This window comes from Pogona vitticeps, chromosome 6 (assembly GCF_051106095.1).
Source record: "Pogona vitticeps strain Pit_001003342236 chromosome 6, PviZW2.1, whole genome shotgun sequence".
Classification (NCBI taxonomy): Eukaryota; Metazoa; Chordata; class Lepidosauria; order Squamata; family Agamidae; genus Pogona; species Pogona vitticeps.
Genome location: NC_135788.1, coordinates 94,171,646 through 94,191,487, shown reverse-complemented (window position 1 = coordinate 94,191,487; position 19,842 = coordinate 94,171,646). Strand labels below are relative to the sequence as shown.

Below are 19,842 nucleotides of genomic sequence, written 5' to 3'. Positions count from 1 at the left end.
AAAGTGGCCCCCAGCACCCCAGAGACTTGAGGACTTGCAATGCCCCTGTAAAATGGCCTGTTACACTCTCTAGATATCAGGAACAATTTGCCTCTTGATTGCTTTAGGCTGCTGGTGGTGGTAAAAACAAAACAAAGCAAGACTGATCATTTTCAGGTTTGAGCCCCAGATGTAAGAGAGGTTTGGGAGGGCAAAATTTGGCAAAGTTGGACTTGTGCTTTCTAACAGGGATGAGAAGAGTTTCTATATAAAACAATAATTATGGGACTCTGTCTGACACCTCCTCCCCCAAAAAGTCCAAAATTCAGAGTGGGGTGCACATATCTCTGGGCCCCTGAAAGTTGCCCACCTCTATTTTCTAGCAAATCGCTTACATTCCTTGTTTGAATTATATTTGCTATATATAAATATAGCATGGTCTTTCCACAGCATACCTTTGTGTTGATAGCAAAATGAAATATGGGCAGAGACTCTCAGAATACTCCAGCCATCGCAGCCCCTGACCTTGCTAACTGGTTATTCTTGACATTTCCTGTTTCTGCCTTTGGGTTTTGTGGATTTCATTGGGAATGGTTAGATGGGTAGTCTTAGGTAAAGTGCCTAGATGGAGTTGCTACATGGGTTTTTTTTCCCTCTAGGGGGAAAAATCACATCTTTTATTCTTTCTCAATTTTAATAACAGGTTTCTCTGGTAAATCCATCTGCCTAGTTAAATTATGTGCACTGCCTATCCTTTCATATTCTTTATGGAGTGTCTCAATAAAAAGGCCCAAATGTTTTCATTTGTGCATATACAGTATTCAATTGAGATAGAGAACAAGGCCCAAAAGGAAAAATAAATAAATAAAAGGTTCATATATTGTGTAAAGGTTTGGGGGGGTTTGAGGCAAAAAATTATAAGAGTAGCCCATGCTCAGGACATGGGTGGGAATTATTTCTGCACAGCTCCCATTCATTTGAGTGTAACCGTATAAGTCAGTGATGGTGAACCTATGGTATGCATACCACAACTGGCACACAGAGCCCTCTCTGTGGGCACACGAGTCATAAGTTGCCATAAAGAAATACTTACCCATCCTCTGATCCCAGATTTCGGCACTCCCCTCTGCTGGTGCAGTGGTCCAGTGGAGGGGTGCAATGGCGACCATTGCCAGTCTAGCTCAAAGGGGTTTTTGAGGACCAGTAAGTACAGTATTTATTTGTTAATGCCGCCCATAAGGGGGGGGGGGGGAAACACAAGCATTTAACCCTTGCAGTGCAGGAGCAGTTGTTTTTTCTAAACTAAAACCTCAGCATTCGGGTTTTAATTGCAGTATTGGCACTTTGAAATAAATAAGTTGATTTTGTGTTGTAGTTTGGGCACTCGGGCTCAAAAAGTTTCACCATCACTGGTATAGGTGAATGAGCCGTGTGCTCCATTGGCCAGATCTGCCTGCCTCTCACTGTACAAACTTTTAATGGCATGCAAAATCTGCTGCCTGATGGAACTCCTTCGTTTTGCATTGTGGTTTATTTTGGCTTGCTATTTTGTTGAGAATGAAGAGAAGTTTAAAGGTGCAGGGCTTTGGATTCAAGCAGAGGCTCACAGCCATTTCAGTGCCAGAGGTCATATCCTGTTTTGCCTGTGGAGGCAGGGACCACACATATGAACCCTAAGAGGAGGGGAATTCAGAATTACAGCATGAGTACAGATCTAGCTTCATACATGTTGTTGCCTAAGGCACTGGTTCTTAACCTTGGGTTACTCAGGAGTTTTGGACTGCAACTCCCAGAAGCCTTCACCACTAGCTGTCCTGACTGGGGTTTCTGGGAGTTGCAGTTCAAAAGCATCCAAGTAACAAAGGTTAAGAACCACTGTCCTAAGGCAAAGGGCAAGTTGAGACCCATTGCTCTTGTGCATATAAAAGCTGACAGCACAGCCAGTTGGCTCTTATTTGAGTACTAGTGGTAGAATAGTACCTGAGAGCAGCCAGCTTGTTTACAGGGACAGGCCAGGCCATGTAATACACCATAGAAACAAATAGCAAGGGGTTCAGGAGGAATAGCCAAGGCTGCTTTCCCTCCACATCTGCTGCCCAAGGACATGGATTTAGATCCACAAAAACTCAGATTGAAACACGTCTTTATTGTGCCACAACATTTTGTGCTTTCCTCCCCACCCTTTTTTGTTTGTTTGTTTCCCCTCTTTAATTTTGTCAACATGTCTGAGCAAGTTGCCTGATTCTGCGTAATGGTAAGGACAGCCCTGGGTTTATCAGGGAGACCTTTGAGCCATGCTTGTCAGCTTTAGTTTGTTGTAACTGCTTAGTATAATCTTCTACTGTATATATTTTCTACTGGGAGCTTTAAAAAAGGAACATGGAACCTTGGCTAGGTGCTGGGGCACCAGAACCAGGAAAGAACCCTCCCACCGTCAGTAGCAGAGAGAGGAGGCACTGAATCCATTTTTTCCAAGAGGCCTGCAAGAATCCTTGAGCTAGGTGACCCACATCTCTAGAGGGCTCTGCGCCTGAATCAAAATCAGAGGTATCTGGGATATGGAACATGAGTTGCCTCTTGCACAGTGAAATGCAACACGTCTGTCAAAACAGGCATAGGTTGGTTTAAACCTGAGGCTTTTTCCTTGTCTGTTTATGCTACAAATGGAAGATGTCCTCCAACGATGGCAACAGTAATAATCCAAACAAGGATGTAGTTGGGTCTGTGAAAGCTGATGCTCTTATACTAATTTCTGCTGAGTCTATGAAAAACATCAACAATAGTGGCATGTTGCTTTTAAAGGTGTTTTTGTCTTGTATTTGTTTGTATATTTCATTTTTTAAAATTTCATTGGATACTAACAATTTAAAAAAGAGTTATTCATTTCTTGATGCTTTCTCTTTGGCCCTGTTAAATATGCCCTTTCCTCTTATTATCAAAGCCATTTGTGCCTTTGTAAACTTTCTTAATTTGATTTTATTTTGCTAAGCCAAATATTCCTCCCCCCTCTTCTCTTCATGTGTATCTGTTGGATAGGCTATAGACGTAAAGCGGTAACATTTGTTGAAGCAATTATGTACAATGTATCTCCACCTCCACATACCAGTTCCAATGCAGCGCCCTTCCCTTCTAAATGCAGAATAGCATGTGTGCAATACAGTACAGTATATTGGATGTTCTTTTTTCCTTTGCTTGCTGTTCAGAATTTTGCACAGAAGCAGACCTTTGCTGGAAAAAAGAGATAAATGACCCAACATACCTTAATGTTTGTCCTTTAGAAAGAATATTTTTCTTTCTAGATATAATAATCGTGCCTACTGTTACACACATACACTGATTCACATTGTGTGCCCATAGAACACAGAGCTGATATATCAAATTCCCCAGATGAATTTACAGTAGACATTAAAGCTGAGGCAAACAAGGAAAGAGGAAAAATACATCCTTAGCCACATTTATCCCCTTCATAAAGTTTCTTTATCATGAGATATCAGCTATACAATTCACATGTTGACTTGGCTGGATTTTTTTTTTCAAAAAGAAGTAGGCATGGTGTTCTGTTTACAAATGTGTTCCTAGATCAGGGTTTTATACTGATTTTCTGTTATCCCCTTGCCTGTATTTAACTCTCAAGTTTACTGTGAACAGTATGAAGGAGGGAAAGAAGCCAGGAGATACTGTGACTAAACTGGACTTTCCAGCAGCTTTTCCCCATGTTCCAAAATAAAAATGCCAGTCAGTGTTAAGCCCATTGATTCAAATGTGTGGCCGACATCAGTCCTTAGACTGAGCATCCTGATATAGGGTCTTGTGGCTCAACCTCTTGATTGTTTAATGCAGAGCGTACATATTGTATAACAGCTAAGAGTGCAACTATGGGCTGGAAAGATGGTGGATACTAATAGGATCACCTATTCAGCCTTGGGCTTTTTCACTGAAAGTTTCTCATTTTATGTTTCTCAATTTTCCTCCTTGTTATGAATACCATCTGGTAGAACACTTCATTGTTGCCTCCTAAGAAGTTCTGTTGTGTGGGTGATCATGGAACAAAGGAAGGCTAATTGCCTTAGAGAGAGAACAAAGGAGTCAACAGCGGATGACCGAGCCAGCGGAGCCTACTGGCAATGCCCTGAGAGCTCTTATTTACTTAGCATCATTACATACTATGTTATGAGAGAGTCCTATAAGATACTAGTTACCTTATCATAACTAGGATTGGTTAAAATAACCTTTTGATCTTATGCTTTGCCTCTAAGCAAAAGGACAGAAGAAGGGGTTACCCTGCCTGCTGGCAGCTGCCACTTCCTGCCAGGAGTGTATGCACGTCACTGGAAAAAATGCAGCTACAACCTTTAAGCAGAAGTTCCCCACACTGTTGTAGTAGTAAAAAGAACAAAGTGCCATGCAAAGTAAAAAGTTCTAGCAAGGGTCCTCCAGGAGGTTCTGGGCTCAGCAGCTGCATTTCTTAACATGTGACTGTGATTGGGTTCTTTGTACACATTTGACAGTTTCAGAGTTTGCTCAGGAAAGTAATGAGAAGGCTCATTCAAAATATTAACGGATTTATTAAACTTGGTTTCTAAGGAATCAATAATAACTTCAGTGGGGTCAAAGTAACTCAATTCTTGTAACTGTCTATTTGGTTCTACAAACACATTCTGGTTGGTAATGTCTTTCATTACCGAGGAGCCAGTCCAAATCGTTCCTCATTTGTTGGCTTCCTCAGGGGTGCACTCCTGATGGCTCAAATTGTGCCAAAACACAGGTGTCGAGCCCAGTCCCCCTCAGGTGGAGGCTTGTTGAAGATGGAATCCAGATGCACCACCTTCTTCGAGCGACCAGCCCCTTTTGGGAACACCACTACCATCCATTCTGTTGTTTCTGTGATGGTCACTGCGTCTTCCTTCAACATCGGGTCAGGCAGCAAACCTCCCACTTTCAAATTAGGAAAATTCATCCAAGAGACTACGTGATTGCTTGTATTTCTTCTCTCCTCCCTCTTTACTCGGGAATCTGGGCACACTAAAGACTCTCTCTTTCCTGTTCCTTCTTTTATCTCCCTTCCCACACATCAGACTTTAACTCCTCCCCCCTTTCTTTCCTTTCCTCCACCAGAAAGACCTCTGTTTTAACCCTTTCCTCTTTTATCACATTCCCTTCTATCTCATTTGTTCCCCCCTTTGATTCTGTTAACATTTCTTTCACTGGAGGAGATGGTGTACTCTCCTCTTTCAGTTCTCCTTCACAGTGGCTCCTCCTGCAACTCCAAGTGTGATGCTAGGTACACTTACCTCTGCATTTTGAGTGATGCAGAAGCACTGCCGCTAGCAAGCCTTTGTAAACACCTGTAAGTGGGGGAGAAGCAGACACATTGAGTCATGGCATAGCTATTATCAATTCCTGATCATCAAGTGCAGAGAAATAAACTTTGTATTGGTAAGCTGGCCAACATGCTCCCCAGAGTGTTGCATCTGAGTTGCTGCATCTGAATTGATGTGCAAGATTTTTCTGTGACATTATTTCTGTAACAGTATATTCAGACATGTACATGTTGCAGCTGTTAAATGCATGAACCAGACCTATGTGTACAATAATAAAGTGCAGAACTAGTCTTGGCAGCCTTACAAGTTGAAAAATATGTTTTATTTATTATAACAGGATTTTGGCCTGCTGGTTTCGAAATGAACAACCAGCGAAGTAGATGCTTGAGATTATGGTGAAGAAAAATCCAACAAGGAAGGAACAACACTTGATCAATTGTGCTAGAATAGCTGCTGAGACTCCATCCAGTACAGTGCTAGTTCCTTTCCAGCACTGTGGCTATTTTTTTCTTGCAGGATAAATTAGAATAATCCAACGTGTGTATTCGTGACAAGAAGTTGCATTACTCCATTTGTCACCTTCCCATCTACTAACTTCCGAATGGTAGCCGTGACTGCTGCCACTTTTACGAGGATGCCCAGTCTGTTGTAATGTCCTTAGTCTTGCTCAGACAGTGGGGCACACAAAGGGGGTGGCCAAAACAGATTTGATTCTGATTTAAATAACAGTAATGTTTACTGAGGCCTTGCATTAGCAAATCAGTATTGTCTCTGGTCAAATTCTGTGAAAGCCTTTTTTTAGCAGTGGCCAGGAAGAGCTGAAATGAGCAAGAGGGAGAGTTTCAGTCTCCCTAGGGCTCCTCAGAAATGTATTGAACAGCAAGAAATGGTCCACAGCATATTAAGTGTGCCAAAGACCTTTGGTCCACCGTTGTCAAGTTTCCTTTGCTGTGCATAGCTATGGAGTATGGATGGATGGATCTTTGAGTTCCTTTTTTTCTCACATTGATTTTTAAAAATCTGAAGTGCATTCTGTTGAATGCATGGAATCACTGCCAATTTTGGTGAGTTCTTATACATATATTTTTAAAACTCCAAATCATTTATCTGGTCAGGACAAAGCCAGTGAGCTATTCACAGAATGGAGATGGTGACAGAACCACAGCCGGAAGGGACCACAAGGACCCCTTGGGTGAGTTCAACCCCTTGCCAAAGTAGAATATTCATATGTAGCCATTTGTCCATTAGCTATTAAAGATGAGAAACTGGGGGGGGGGGGTTTAATAGAGGCAGCAACTCTTGAGTAATCAGCATCACAGATATGACTGAACACAAAGGATTCAAAGCAAGGCTTTTAAGGGCTGAATACTCAAGACCCTCTTCCAGGATGTGTGTATTCGTCCATTTTAACTTTCTTTCACATTCGTCCCTGCCCCCAAGCGACATTATCACACACAAAGAAGAAATGTGTGAATGTCGACTATATATAAATGAAAAAAAAATCACACCCATTCCTGTTAAAGAGCAGTACTGGTGGTATTCTAGGGTGCATGATCAGCATTTTAATGTTTAGATTTTAGGGGACCATTAGACAAATTGCCCTCAGTGGGATCCTTCTCTTAGTAGGCCCATCTTCTCCTGATGTTGCCCCTCCTCATTTCCTTTTCAGTGTGATCTGGAGAACCCCTAGAGAGAAGGGTCCAAACAAGGAAAGGCTGTTTTTCTTTCCCTTTCTTCTTCTTCTTACCACTTGGTTGCTCACTCAAGAGAGGGCAGGCAAACAAATAGCAATGGTGAGGAGGAGGAAGAGAAAGGGGATGAAGACCAACACCTATTTGGTCCAGCTGCAGGGCTTCTTAAAAGTCACCTGCTTCTTGGGAGGAAAGCGATGACAAACCTAGACAGCATCTTAAAAATCAGAGACATCACCTTGCTGACAAAGGACTGCATAGTCAAAGCTATGGTTTTTCCCATAGCGATGTATGGAAGTGAGAGCTGGACCATAAGGAAGGCTGACCGTCGAAGAATTCATGCTTTTGAACTGTGGTGCTGGAGGAGGCTCTTGAGAGTCCCCTGGACTGCAAGGAGAACAAACCTATCCATTTTGAAGGAAATCAACCCTGAGTACTCACTGGAAGGATAGATCATGAAGCTGAGGCTCCAATATTTTGGCCATCTCATAAGAGAGGAGACTCCCTGGAAAAGACCCTGATGTTGGGAAAGTGTGAAGGCAAGAGGAGAAGGGGATGACAGAGGATGAGATGGTTGAACAGTGTCATCGAAGCTACCAACATGAATTTGACCCAACTTCAGGCGGCAATGGAAGACAGGAGGCCCTGCCGTGCTTTAGTCCAGTGGTTCTTAACCTTTGTTGCTCGGATGTTTTTGAACTGCAACTCCCAGAAACCCCAGCCAGCACAGTTGGTGGTGAAGGCTTTTGGGAGTTGCAGTCCAAAACTCCTGAGTAACCCAAGGTTAAGAACCAGTGCTTTAGTCCATGGGGTCACAAAGAGTCAGACATGACTAAACGACTAAACAACAGTAGGGCTTCTTTTATGGGCCGGTGTAGAGCAGTTCCCTGGCAGATGAAAGGATTACTTTAAGGGAGATTGCATCCATTAAAGCAACCTTTTTGGTGCAATCAGGCATGCACCTGTGCAGCTGTCTGATTGTAGCCTTAGTTTGTGTGGAATGAGAGCCAGTCACAAAAAACATGATGCATGTAAAGTGTGTGCAGTATATATGATAAAACATGTCTTTTTTTTTCTATTGTTGGCAGAACAGATTTCTACACTCTTTCAAAAGCTAATAACCCTCAGTATTGGCTTGTGCTAGAGCTCGGGCTAATGACAATGGCATTCCAACCTGTCTAGAGGGCCACATGTCCACTATCTCTATTCCAGGATACACTCTAGGGTCTTCTGCCAGAGCACATCACTACCAGTGGTCCTTTTGCATAACGGTCAATGTGAAAGTACTTCTATAAGGATGGCAACTTGTGGAACTAATACTGAGTGGTGAATATTGGAGATAACATATCAGGGCTTGGAAGTTACATTCTCTAATTTAGAAGGTCAAGTGACTGTCCTTTCAGCCATTTGAGTGTAGCATTTGTAGATTTCCAGATGGTGGAGAGCAATTATGACCACTGCAGTCCTGGAGTGTACGGAGCTAAAGTAAAATGTGACCAGCTTCCCAACAGTTAGGGTTGATAGTGGTTAGTCCAGCATTTTGTTCCCCACTTCAGCTGTCCAAGTGTGCTTGTGATGTTGGCAAAAAGGGATTGGAGGGGACTTCCCCTACTTGTCTCTCGCATTGGGCTCTTGGAGATACAGTACATGTGAACAGAGTGATTCTGTTTAGTCATTAGGCTGAATACTGTGTTGACAGATCTACCTATCATGAGTTTGCCTGATCCAGTGGATTGTAACTCTCTAAGAGCTGAACTACACACTTTGTCAAAGACCTAGTAGGCAACTCAGTTTCATTTTTCTTTTTACACAAAATGATTTGGAATGGGATCACCATGAATGTATAGTGAAAATTTAAATAACTCTTGCAGATGTACCAACAACAACAACTTTCATGTCAGATGCGGGCTAAGAAAGACCATCACCCTGTGCTGGCACCAAGAAGGATGCCAGCCTTTCCATCCCCTGAACTGAGAGGGGACAAATGTAGATAGAAGGGAAATGTTAAGCTTCTCATTTCCATCCATCAAGTTCCTGATCTAGATCAGGTCCACACTTCCTGACTTTGGAGAAAGAAAGGAGTCTTTGCTGCATACGGTGCCCACTATCCAGTTGAGGATTCCTGTGCATACAACTGATGTTATGCCAGCAGTTGTGCTGTTTGGTGAGATGTTTCTTGTATGACTTTTAAAATCAATTGCACAACCAGTTGCACAAAAGACACTTTGGCTATGGAAGATACAGGAGTTTGGGAAATGGCATCTGACCTCTGAAGCTTACTGATTCCAAGGTAAATTTTTAGTGCTCCAAGCTGAGGTGATAATACTCTGCACTCGTGTAGTGTAAGTCATTTTTATTTTCTATCTGTGGTACTCCAAGTAGGTTCCAGAGCTGAATTGGATCAGCTGTAATGAAACCAGTGATCTGTTTTAGAGATGTTTTTGAGTTCCTTATCAAAACAGTCAAAAAGCAAAACGATTTGTTCACAGTGGGTATTTATGATTTGTCTACAGCAAAATTCCAGACTTGTCTATTTGGCCCAGCACCCCGATACTGCACTCAGCCTGCCTCCTGTTGAGGGAGATGAGAGATGCTAGCCAGCCACACCCCCTCCTCAGACTTTTAGCCAAACTAGTGCTGTTTCACACATACATGTAGATATTAAAGGCTTTTTAATCCAAGCCATTGACTCAGATCTATGAAACTTGGTGAAAGCTCTCTACAGTAATGTTTTTAAAATTATCTCTTTGCTCTGTAGAAATTGAAATCTGAATGCTTAATCTAAACCTCTTTCATATTTAAGGAACTCCACAGTGATTGACAGGGACAGGAATTACCTAGTACATTTTTCTGTGAAGGATAGCCTGGGAGAAATGATGATGCACCATGTGCTACAAAGCCATTGTAGATTAATAGCATACAACATTGCTTTGTAACTGACAGGTTGCAGTAAGCTGTTTGGGAAGCAGCTGTAGTCAGCGAAGGAAGATTTGGGCAACATTCTTGATGCTTCTACAGTGTTGATTTCCACATTGGGCTAGATCCCAGTTACATAGGGGCAGGATGCAAAAGTTGTGCACTTGCTTTACATGCTCAGAAAAACTGTTTGAATGCATTACAACTTCTTAGTAGGCAATGAAGGTTCAGAGAAGGAGAAAGACAGCGTATTTGCGTGGACTTTGTTCTTGTTCTTTATTTGTTCCCATTTTTTCCTAAAGAGTGTGGAGCCAACAAACATACATGGTAGTCACAGAACAAGATCCCTTCCTATGGGGATTTAGCACAGTAGAATCTAACCATAATTTATGTTTTTCCAGCCAAGTACTGACAAGAAATGTGTTTGTTCAAAATCTAGAGGAGGCATTGGGTCAGGAAAAGGTTTTTTTCTGATCCTTTACATCCCTCTTTAGGACCTGCTCCTTCAGCCACCATGCCTGTTAGACCAGTGATCCCCAACCTTGGGCCTCCAGATGTTCTTGGACTTCAACTCCCAGAAATCCTAGCCAGTAGAGATGGTGGTGAAGGCTTCTGGGAGTTGTAGTCCAAGAACATCTGGAAGCCCAAGGTTGGGGACCACTGTGTTAGACTCCTTTGTTTCCATATGAGAGTAGAAGTGATGGTGGCGGTAGAATGTCTTCACATTGTTACCACTTTCCTCTACAGATTGGTGCTGAATGTCACTTGTAACAGTTGTAAAATAGTAAAAACTGTGGGTAACAAACATATTCTATCGGGAGGAACTGCTGGATAGCTCAGTGGTTTAGCTATCTGGCTGCAGAACCAAAGATTCCTCACTGTGCCTCCTTGATAGGGGCTGGAGTTGATGTTTCATAGGGTCCCTTCTATCTCTGCAGGTCTAAGGTGATGATGATGATAAAACAATTAAAATAAATGTAGTCTACAAACTGCTAATTAAAATCATTGCAATAAATTAAACTGTTTCATTTGCCAGTTTCATTCGCCTGTTTCATTTGCCAGAGATAAAGATGTGTATCTTTTTCCTAAAACTCATAAAAATGTCTCTTCACATTTGTTTTTACTATTTTTCTTAAAACCTTATTGTGAGTTAGAACTCATCATAACATCAAAGAGAGTGCATTTCACAGTAGAAGGTCCTCTCCTGCATGCCCCTCTAGGTGTTTTTAGGATGGCTTTTCCTGAAAATCTTAACATTTGCACAGATTCATAATGCGACAAGTGATTCATTAGTTAATCAGGCCCCAAGCCATTTATAGCAGCTCCGAGTCAGATAACTGGGTGGGACGTCTGCTAAGGGATTAGATAATGCATTTTAAGCCTAATTTGGCCCAAGTGTATACAGTACGTTCAACCTATGTATTTTAAAATATATATGCCTAGGACTGTGCTGAAGGCAGAAATTATATGGGCAATTAAGGTTCTCTCTAGTGTGTGGATTACTTCTGGATCAGACTGTATACATCCTCAGATTAGGGAACGGGTGATTTCCACCAGCAGCCAGAAAATGTGTCCATGCTTGTAGAGTAGAAATTGTTGTTTGTACATGTGTGTTCATGCATATAAATTGGGGTGGGTGGTTGTGGAGAGCCTGTAACCCTCCAGATGTTGTTGAACCAAAACTGTCATCATCCAGGATTATGACAGCTGGGGCTGATGGGAGTCCGAAAGTGCTGGCAGGCCACAGGTTCTTTATTAGTAACGCAAAAGATTTACTTTTAGTGTGAGACTGATATTTCATTCAATATTTCATTCTGTTTCCATATGTCTGATGAAGTGGACTGATCCGAAAAAGCTCACTTTAAAATATACCTTAATAGTCTTTAAGGTGCCACATGTTTTTTGTCATTTTCTTTTTTGATTTTGCCTCATATACTTTTGTGATGGTTTCTACTTCATACTGACATTTCAGTAAGTTCTAATGATCCAGTTTTCTCCTGGTCTTAAAAATATTTGCTAGTTTTAAATTGGTTTCTGAACTTGGTTTAAGGGCATATGTTGCCCTTTAAAACCACCAGGGCACTGGGGCCAGAAATGACAAAGACTGCTTTTGCCTATATAAACCTACTTGTAAATTAAGATCTCCTTTAGAGGTGTTGTTCCATTTCTTCTCTCATGCCCCGTAAACAAAAATCTGGTGTATGGATCCCTGAGGGCCACAGGTTAATGTGCATAATGACGGGCTTCCTTATTCAGTATTCTCTTTCAGGACATTTCAGTGCAGGACAACAGCTAGTTTGTGAGAAAGCATAAGTTAAAACTCTGTTCATTGGTTTTTCTAGTTTTCTTTAAGTGAATTGTGAGGCTGACAAACTGTTGCTGTTTCTTTTTCCCTGTTTTATGTGTATTCATCCTTATTGTTTTTATGACACCCATTTTAATACATATTATTCTGTTGGTGTTTAAGTGGGTTTTTTTAAAAATCATACGGAGGTATAGAAATATTAATGCATACGCTTGGTTTGTTTTGCTAATAATATGCAGGGATGACAAGAACACTTCCTAAATTCCTTTCATAAATGTTTACATGCTGACATACAAGTCTGTGAAAGAGCCCAGAGTCCCCCCCCTCCACTGATCCATATTTTTCCCTCTGCTGTTGGGGCTTCCGCTTTAAAAAAAATCAAATCCATTTGCATTGGTTCAGGCAGTGTGGTCACTTGAGCCTATGCAATGGGTGATCAGAAGCTGGCTCTTCATAGTTCCAGCTGGGGAGAGAGAAAGCAAAGGGTACTTGGGTCAGTTCCCCTGAATTTGAGCACCTTTTTCTCCAAATTATTTGTTTATTAAAAATGTCTTTGTGCCTAGGAGATAAAGCAATAACAACAAGAAAGAGAGAGTGAGAGGTAGGAAGAGGAGGAAAACATCAGCAAAGAAGAAATTGGCAAGTAGCCTGTGTGTGAACCTTGTTAAGGTAGCTTTACTGCAGCCATGCTTCTTGCAAATTTGAATGGCTGAAGTAGACTTGTCTTAACTAGGTGCTAATTTCCTCTCCTGGGTATGACTAGATAACCAAATTGTCCTGACCTGGATCAAGTTAAACAGGATCATTTTGAGATTCAGTAGGATATTTGGGGCAATCCTTGCATCTATATTCAATGACTGTATGTTTCAGGGAAGGAAACCACACTGCAAACACATTGCACCTCAAGCAGTCCTATTAAGCCCATTCCTCCCTTTAAAGAAAAACAAACAAACAAACAAGTCCCCTCCCCATGTCCCCTCTTGTTTCCCTCTCTCTGTAGAAGTGGGAGAAAGCTGCTATTTGTTTGTTTGTTTATAAGTGGCAAAGTTCTGAATTGGTTTGCCTCTCAACTGATTCAGCACATCCTCTTTTGTCTCCTCTGTGGGGAGAGCAAGGAACAAGAGAAAGCTAGATTTTGTTTCGAATGTATTAATAAATAGCATCCTTTCCAGCTACATAGAGATTAGATCCTGCAGTGGCTTAAGTGAACTGATAGATACAATATCCTCTCTTATACTGACAACAACGCATGCTGGAACCGAACCAAACTGAAGCAATCCTGTCTGCACTAGAAAAACTAGTAACCCCTCAGAAAGTTGTGACTAGATGTAGGTAAAGGCGGGGTTGACTTGTCTCTACATTGTGTGGTCACCAGAAAATAAAGTGAGCCAGCCATTCCCAAAGTGGAATTGCACCCTCTCTCTGTTGACTTCTGTGTGATCAGCTAAATTGGGGAAACCGAACTTCCTGGGTGTGAATTCACAGTTAATCAGTTCACATTTTTTCCTGCTGTTTAGTTGCACCCCTAGAGAATGAGACAAAGAGCTCCTTTTCCGCACCAGGATTCTTGTATTTTCCTCTAAACATCTCTGTGCAAAAATAGTGCCCTTTCCCTTTAAAAAAATGAAGCACATATGCCAAGCAAGCACAGAATTACCCGGTGATTATTAAAAAAGAGGCAGACAACCCCTGCAATGCTTCTAATCCCCCAAGATTCCATGCAATAAAGTAGTGTAAGATCAGAGAATCTGATTGAACATTTTCCCAAGAGCCCTATAAAATTTTATAGACCTCTAGGAAAAAAAATCAGAAGCTTACGTGCATCATCATATAAGTTTATTGCGTGGCACATAGGCCGTTGCAAAGTACATCAAATAAAAGCAATACAATACAGTAAAATTCAATACATTATAGTATGAGGGGGGAAACCCAAATCAAGTTAGATTTCTATCACAGCTAAAAAACCTCTAACATCTGAAAAACAACACACAAAACCCTAAGGAAAACTAAGTGAAGACAGTTGATAGACAGTATCTGATGCCAATAACAAGCATCTATCGCGGAAGGGTACATGAACCTAAATAACCGCTTGATTAGTAGTAGTGGGGGCTACAAGTTTCATTTTCATAAGTATAGATATAAACCTTGCCATTCATAGTGTAATAAATTTATCTCTTTCTGAGAGTAGGATCCTGAGCTTTCCTGGACATGTCTTCCAGGATATTTTTCCAAAATAGGCTTCAGCAGCCTTTCATGGCGGGTCACGAATAGGGGACAGTAAAACACAGCATGTACTAAGACCTCAACTGATTTTTGGTTGCAAGAACAAACTCTCTCCTAGTATGGGATTTGTGTGTAACACCCTTTTAAGCTAGCAAGCGGCAACATAAAGCTTATGTTAATCACAGCTGGTATTTATTTGATTTATGGTTAATTCTGGAATGAAATCAGAGAACCATTTCCAATCATATCAAAATTCATCTGAGAATCAAGGTAGGTATACATCTTTTCATTGTTGCAATGATTCCAGACATCAAGCTTTATGTATCTACATTGTTTTAAATTTTCCATATAAATAAAATTACTTCAGAGTTGTTGAAAACATCTAAAAGTCTTAAAGCTATGGAAAACTGTAGGCACAGTTGAAAATATATGAAAACTAAATTTTAGTTGCAGGCAAATACTTAGGTCAGATTTCAGTCTAAAATGCAGGAGCATAAAAGGTACAATAAAATGCAAAAAAGAGAGAGCACAATAAAAAAACAACAGAGAATACATCTCTAACACACATTATTAAAAAGTAAAAAGCACTATCTTTAAGTAATTTTTAGCCTTTATACATATTACTGGACACACATGAAAAAAGAAATATTTTAAGTGTTCACGCAGTCAAGCCACTTTAAATCTTCAAAGGAAAATTAATGTTGTCTTCATCTGTTCTGAAGTGCTGTTGCTAAGCTGTTGCGACTAAATATTGCTGTTTTTTGATGTCTGGTACCAGTGCCAGTATTGTTGGCATCTAGTATGTGTAGCATGTTGTGTTCTTCTGAGTCTCTTTGCCTTCCTGTATTTATGTTTTTCTGAGATGTTTACATTTCCCTTCAACAGTAAACGACTGACTTTTGCTGATGTAGTAAGTTACAAGGACTTGATACATAATCAAATATGTAAAATGGAAATTACTATTGCTTTTACTGGGATGGCAAAGCACAACTCCTGTAAATTAGAATCTGGCAAACTGCCACCATGATGATAAGCATCATTATTTTGACTAACAGGTTGACATCTGCTATGCCACTAGCTTGCACTGGGACTAAATCACTGAGGAGTAAAATAGAGACAGTGCAAGTCACTGGATGGATAAATGCCACCTGCTGACCATGTTAATATATTGCAATGTTTTATACAATATAAACCATTTTACTCTATCTGGAATTTAGGAGTCTAGAACAGTGGTTGCCAGATGTTCTCTCAGAAATCCTGGCCAGCACGCCTAGTGGTGAAAGCTTCCAGGAGTTTTAGTCCAAGAACATCAGGAGGCTCTAGGAGGCTAGTGTTTTTTTCTTCGCTCCTTTGTTTGCTTGCATGCTGGACTGTCAGCTATGAAGAAGACTCTTTTGCAAGATAAACTTATTGTACAGTGATCTTCCTTCCAGATTGTTTTGCAGTAACTTTTAGCATCTGGCTGTTCAGACTTTATTTTTAAAGCATAATATACATTTTCAGGAATGCTTTTTCTATACCCCTCTTAATTATTTTAGCACTCTGTACATTCAAAATTTCACATCTTGACAACAGGAGCTATCATAGTTTTGCATAATTTACACTATTTGATTTATCTGTGCAATATTTATTCTGGGAGTTGTGTCTACCAGCCTTACAGAATCCCAGTATCATTCATGATTTTCCAAAACCAAAAATAAGAACATTCAGATAGTTCTATTTGGGGTTAAATAAAATTATGTGAACATTTTCAGAAATATGTTACTGCAAAGAATATCAATCCTGAAAGACTATCTGATTTCTTTTAGACCAGCTCCCTCCTGGAACTCTGGCTGTGGAGTTACAAGGTTCTTTCTGATGGTAGAAAGACTGCAATTCTCCAGGATCCTGCTAGCAAGCTGTGTTATAATGGAGAAGAACATTTTCCCTGATGATAATGTGATAGTTACAAAGCTGGAAATGTTAGTACAGTTTATAATGGGCTTCTTGCAGAGTGACTAGAAACATTTACACCGCTGACAAAGGACATTTTCCGAAACATTCGTCATTCTCAAGTAGGTGTTAGAGCTTGCTATATTAACCTGCAAATCCAGAGCCTTGATTTATGCTCATTCTGTTGGGCTTAGAAAGGTGGTGAGTTTTAATTCCAAGGTTAGTCTCAAAGCAGCTGAAGTGGCTAAAGGTTGCAATATCTTGGGAAAATGTTTTAGTTGTGTGTTAAATGGAAGGGAAAGTGAGTGCGTTTAAAATTCCCAACCACCACCACCATTCTACTTTTAAGTCTAAGCATGGAGCAAGTGTTACTGGAATACAGGCAGGTTTGGTTTCCATGGTGATGGATTGGGGATGCTGACCAGGCTGCACATAGAATCAGAGCAGGTTAACAACAGATTTTGATTGAAAAACTGGATTACCTAGGCCTCTACTAAGCCTAGAATGTGTGTGGTTCTGCCACATTCTAGACATGGATCATGAAGCTGCAGCCCCTACCCTTTAGCAATAAAAGCACTTCCAGAGGTCACAACTCAACATAGATATTAGTACCAATAAGGGGCTATCCACTCATTACAAAGCTGTACAAACTGGAATTGTAATTATGTGTACACTGAGTATGGCAGTCCATTCTGATTCTCTAAGTATTGTGCTTATACACATGTTCTTAATAGCTCATCCACATATAGCATTTTAATGCTTTGTTTCTAAACTCTTAGGTTTTCACACAGATGCTCTGAGTCCAGAATCTGGAAGAAAGGTTGGAAATATATCGAATAAATAAATAACCATCTCTAGGGTTTTTCCATATGGAATACAATATATTTCAAGTTCTGCCACTTTCTGCCTAATAAACTTTGGCACAATAAACCCCTTTGTGGGGTTTATTGGTATTCATTTCCAAATATATATTTAAAAACACTGCTCAGCAACTCTTTAAGAAATCATTCAAACTTCTAGAAGAAATATTTTCTCCTGGATTTTTGTTTGGCATTGAATGGTGGCTTAGATTTGGTGAAAGTGTTTGAGTGGGAAACTTGCTTCCTAAACTCTCTTCTTGGTTCAAAGTGATACAGTACTAGAAAAAAAGGCTTCCTTTTAAGAGTGTTTAAAAAAGAGAAGAAAGTCAGGGTGGAAAAGTAGTGAATGAATCAATATAAGGGGAATATTGTATGGTTGGGGCTGGCTGTGGATAACATCAGTGTGAAACCCAGTTCTTTGTGACTTTGGTCACTTTCCTAGCTTGGAATAGCAAAGCCTTTTCCTGAAATGTGGTAGTTCATATCCTAGGAGGAGTGTTGTTTTTTCAAGAGATTTGCTTTTGCTCCAGAACAGCTGTAGGCGGTCTGGGTGTGGGTGTGTGGCTAGCTATAGCTTGAATGGTATGATGACTCATAAGGCAGATAGCGGAGACCTTTTCCTCACAGCTGTGTTAAATGACAGCTGGATCACCAATGAACTGGATCGCACTTGGGGCATTGCATAGTGCGCAATAGGAAACTCTTGATCCACCAGCTGTTTTGGCCAATCACCCCCATCAGACCTACTTAGCATAGCCAAAGGTTAGAGATTGTGGGAATATAGGCAAAAACATCAGGAGGGCTAATATTTCCTTCTCTCTGCCCTACAACTGGCCCTGACTTCTAGGATGGAACACTGTGAAGGATGGGAAGGAGAAGAAAGGATAAGAAAAGTCTGGCCTGAAAAGGTTTGAGTGAGAACTGCCATATATAGGCAGCCTTAGCCACAATATCAGAAAAACCATGGTCTTGCGGAAGAAGGCATGGAGAGATGTGTGCACTGAGTCAGGCAACCAATAGCAGCAGTGATGGAGACCAAGGAAACTGTGCCTTGCAGAACTGAAGAGAAGATAGTCCTGTACACAGGGCATTTTTCAGGGAAAGCAGCTGTGATTATCTCATACATCTGTGGAGAGAGGCTGATGATGATACACTGTGACAGCCTTTGCTTGTTTGCCTATAGCGTAATCACTGAGCCATACTGAGGAGATGCGACAGCCCAGCTCCTTTTGCAGACTTGGCATGCCCCTTCCCCACTCCATTCCACTCAACAGGAAATACAGCAAGCAAATGTAGGAAGAGCTTGATCCTAACATGATCTGCATATGCAGACTTCTTTGCAAAATCAGGGTTGTTGATTCAAGACTGTCATCTAAAAAGCTTTATGTGAACCAAGAATCCTGGAGTGCTTTTATTAAACCTTCTTCCATGGTTCATACTCACAATAATGAACTGAAATCTCTCAACTCTGATTCCCCAGAGGGGAATAACTAATTTTAACTGAGAACTGATATTATTTCTATCATGGTTAATTTTCTGCAACAAAGCAAAAGTTAATCCCCAAAATATCAAGAACTCTTACCACTTTCCATTGGGTTTTATCCAAAGCACCTGGACCTCAAGTATTCATGGAAGGAAAACCACCTTGAAGAATAATGACTCTTTCAGGAAATGACATTTTGATATATATTGTTGGAGAAGTTGATGGAGTAATAATGTAGAAGAACAAGCAACCCTTTAATTTTTTAAAAAAGGTATTTGACCAGCCTTTTGATTATCCAAAACCTATATTAAATGAAGATCTAACGAAGGAGATGTTAATACCCAGTTAGTGAAGAAAAAGCAAAATATAACATTAAATAAAAAGGATTGAACTTGATTTTGGAAGCCGAAATTAGAATGTTGCTGCTACTCAATGCCTGCAAAATCTGGGAGCTCCAAACTGTAACCAAAATTCAAATTCTAGTGCCAATATTTGACATTCAAAAGCAAAATTAAATGTAATGATTTTTCAATCCAGAGGGCTAATCTTCTACTTCCTGAGGTTCCGGATTTATTTTATACAAATCAGACTCTGCAGCAGGATTGAATGACAGATGTACTCTTCATAACAATTGGTACTTCTTGCCCCAGTCCTTCTTGCCCAACAAATGTTTATTTGGACATTTCCAGCTGTTTCTGTTCAGATCTACTTTGAGCATTGGTCAATAGCTGTCAGATCAGACTTCCCATAGCTTCCCAGTTCTGTGCAGACAGAACAGAACGGTTATTACCCCAAGGCCTTATAAGCAGGAAGCTAATAGTTCAACATGCCCTGTTTGGTGGGAATAGAGCAGCCTTACTCCATTTCTCCACTAGATGGTAGAAAGGGACCATGGGAAAGCCAGAGTGATTTGTAAAAGGAATTTTGATGCTAGACTCATGGAGATGTGTGTAATGTGAATACATAGTGTTATTGAAAGACAGTTCATCCTCCATTTCTGCATATCATCTCCTAGCTTATTTTTAGTGGAGATCCAGGCTTACAGTCAGGCTAAAGTAGACTCATTTAAATCAGTAGGCTTTAAGTTGTTATGACAAACTGAAATTCCATGGATTTCAGTGGGTCTACTCTA

At 40.6% G+C, this 19,842-nt stretch overlaps 1 protein-coding gene across 3 annotated transcripts in view; it reads left to right on the top strand.

Moving 5' to 3' along the window:
• Positions 1 to 19,842, top strand: part of ASIC2 (acid sensing ion channel subunit 2) — a 464,091-nt gene that overhangs the window by 81,635 nt on the left and 362,614 nt on the right. The gene's annotated exons all lie outside the window — the stretch shown is intronic.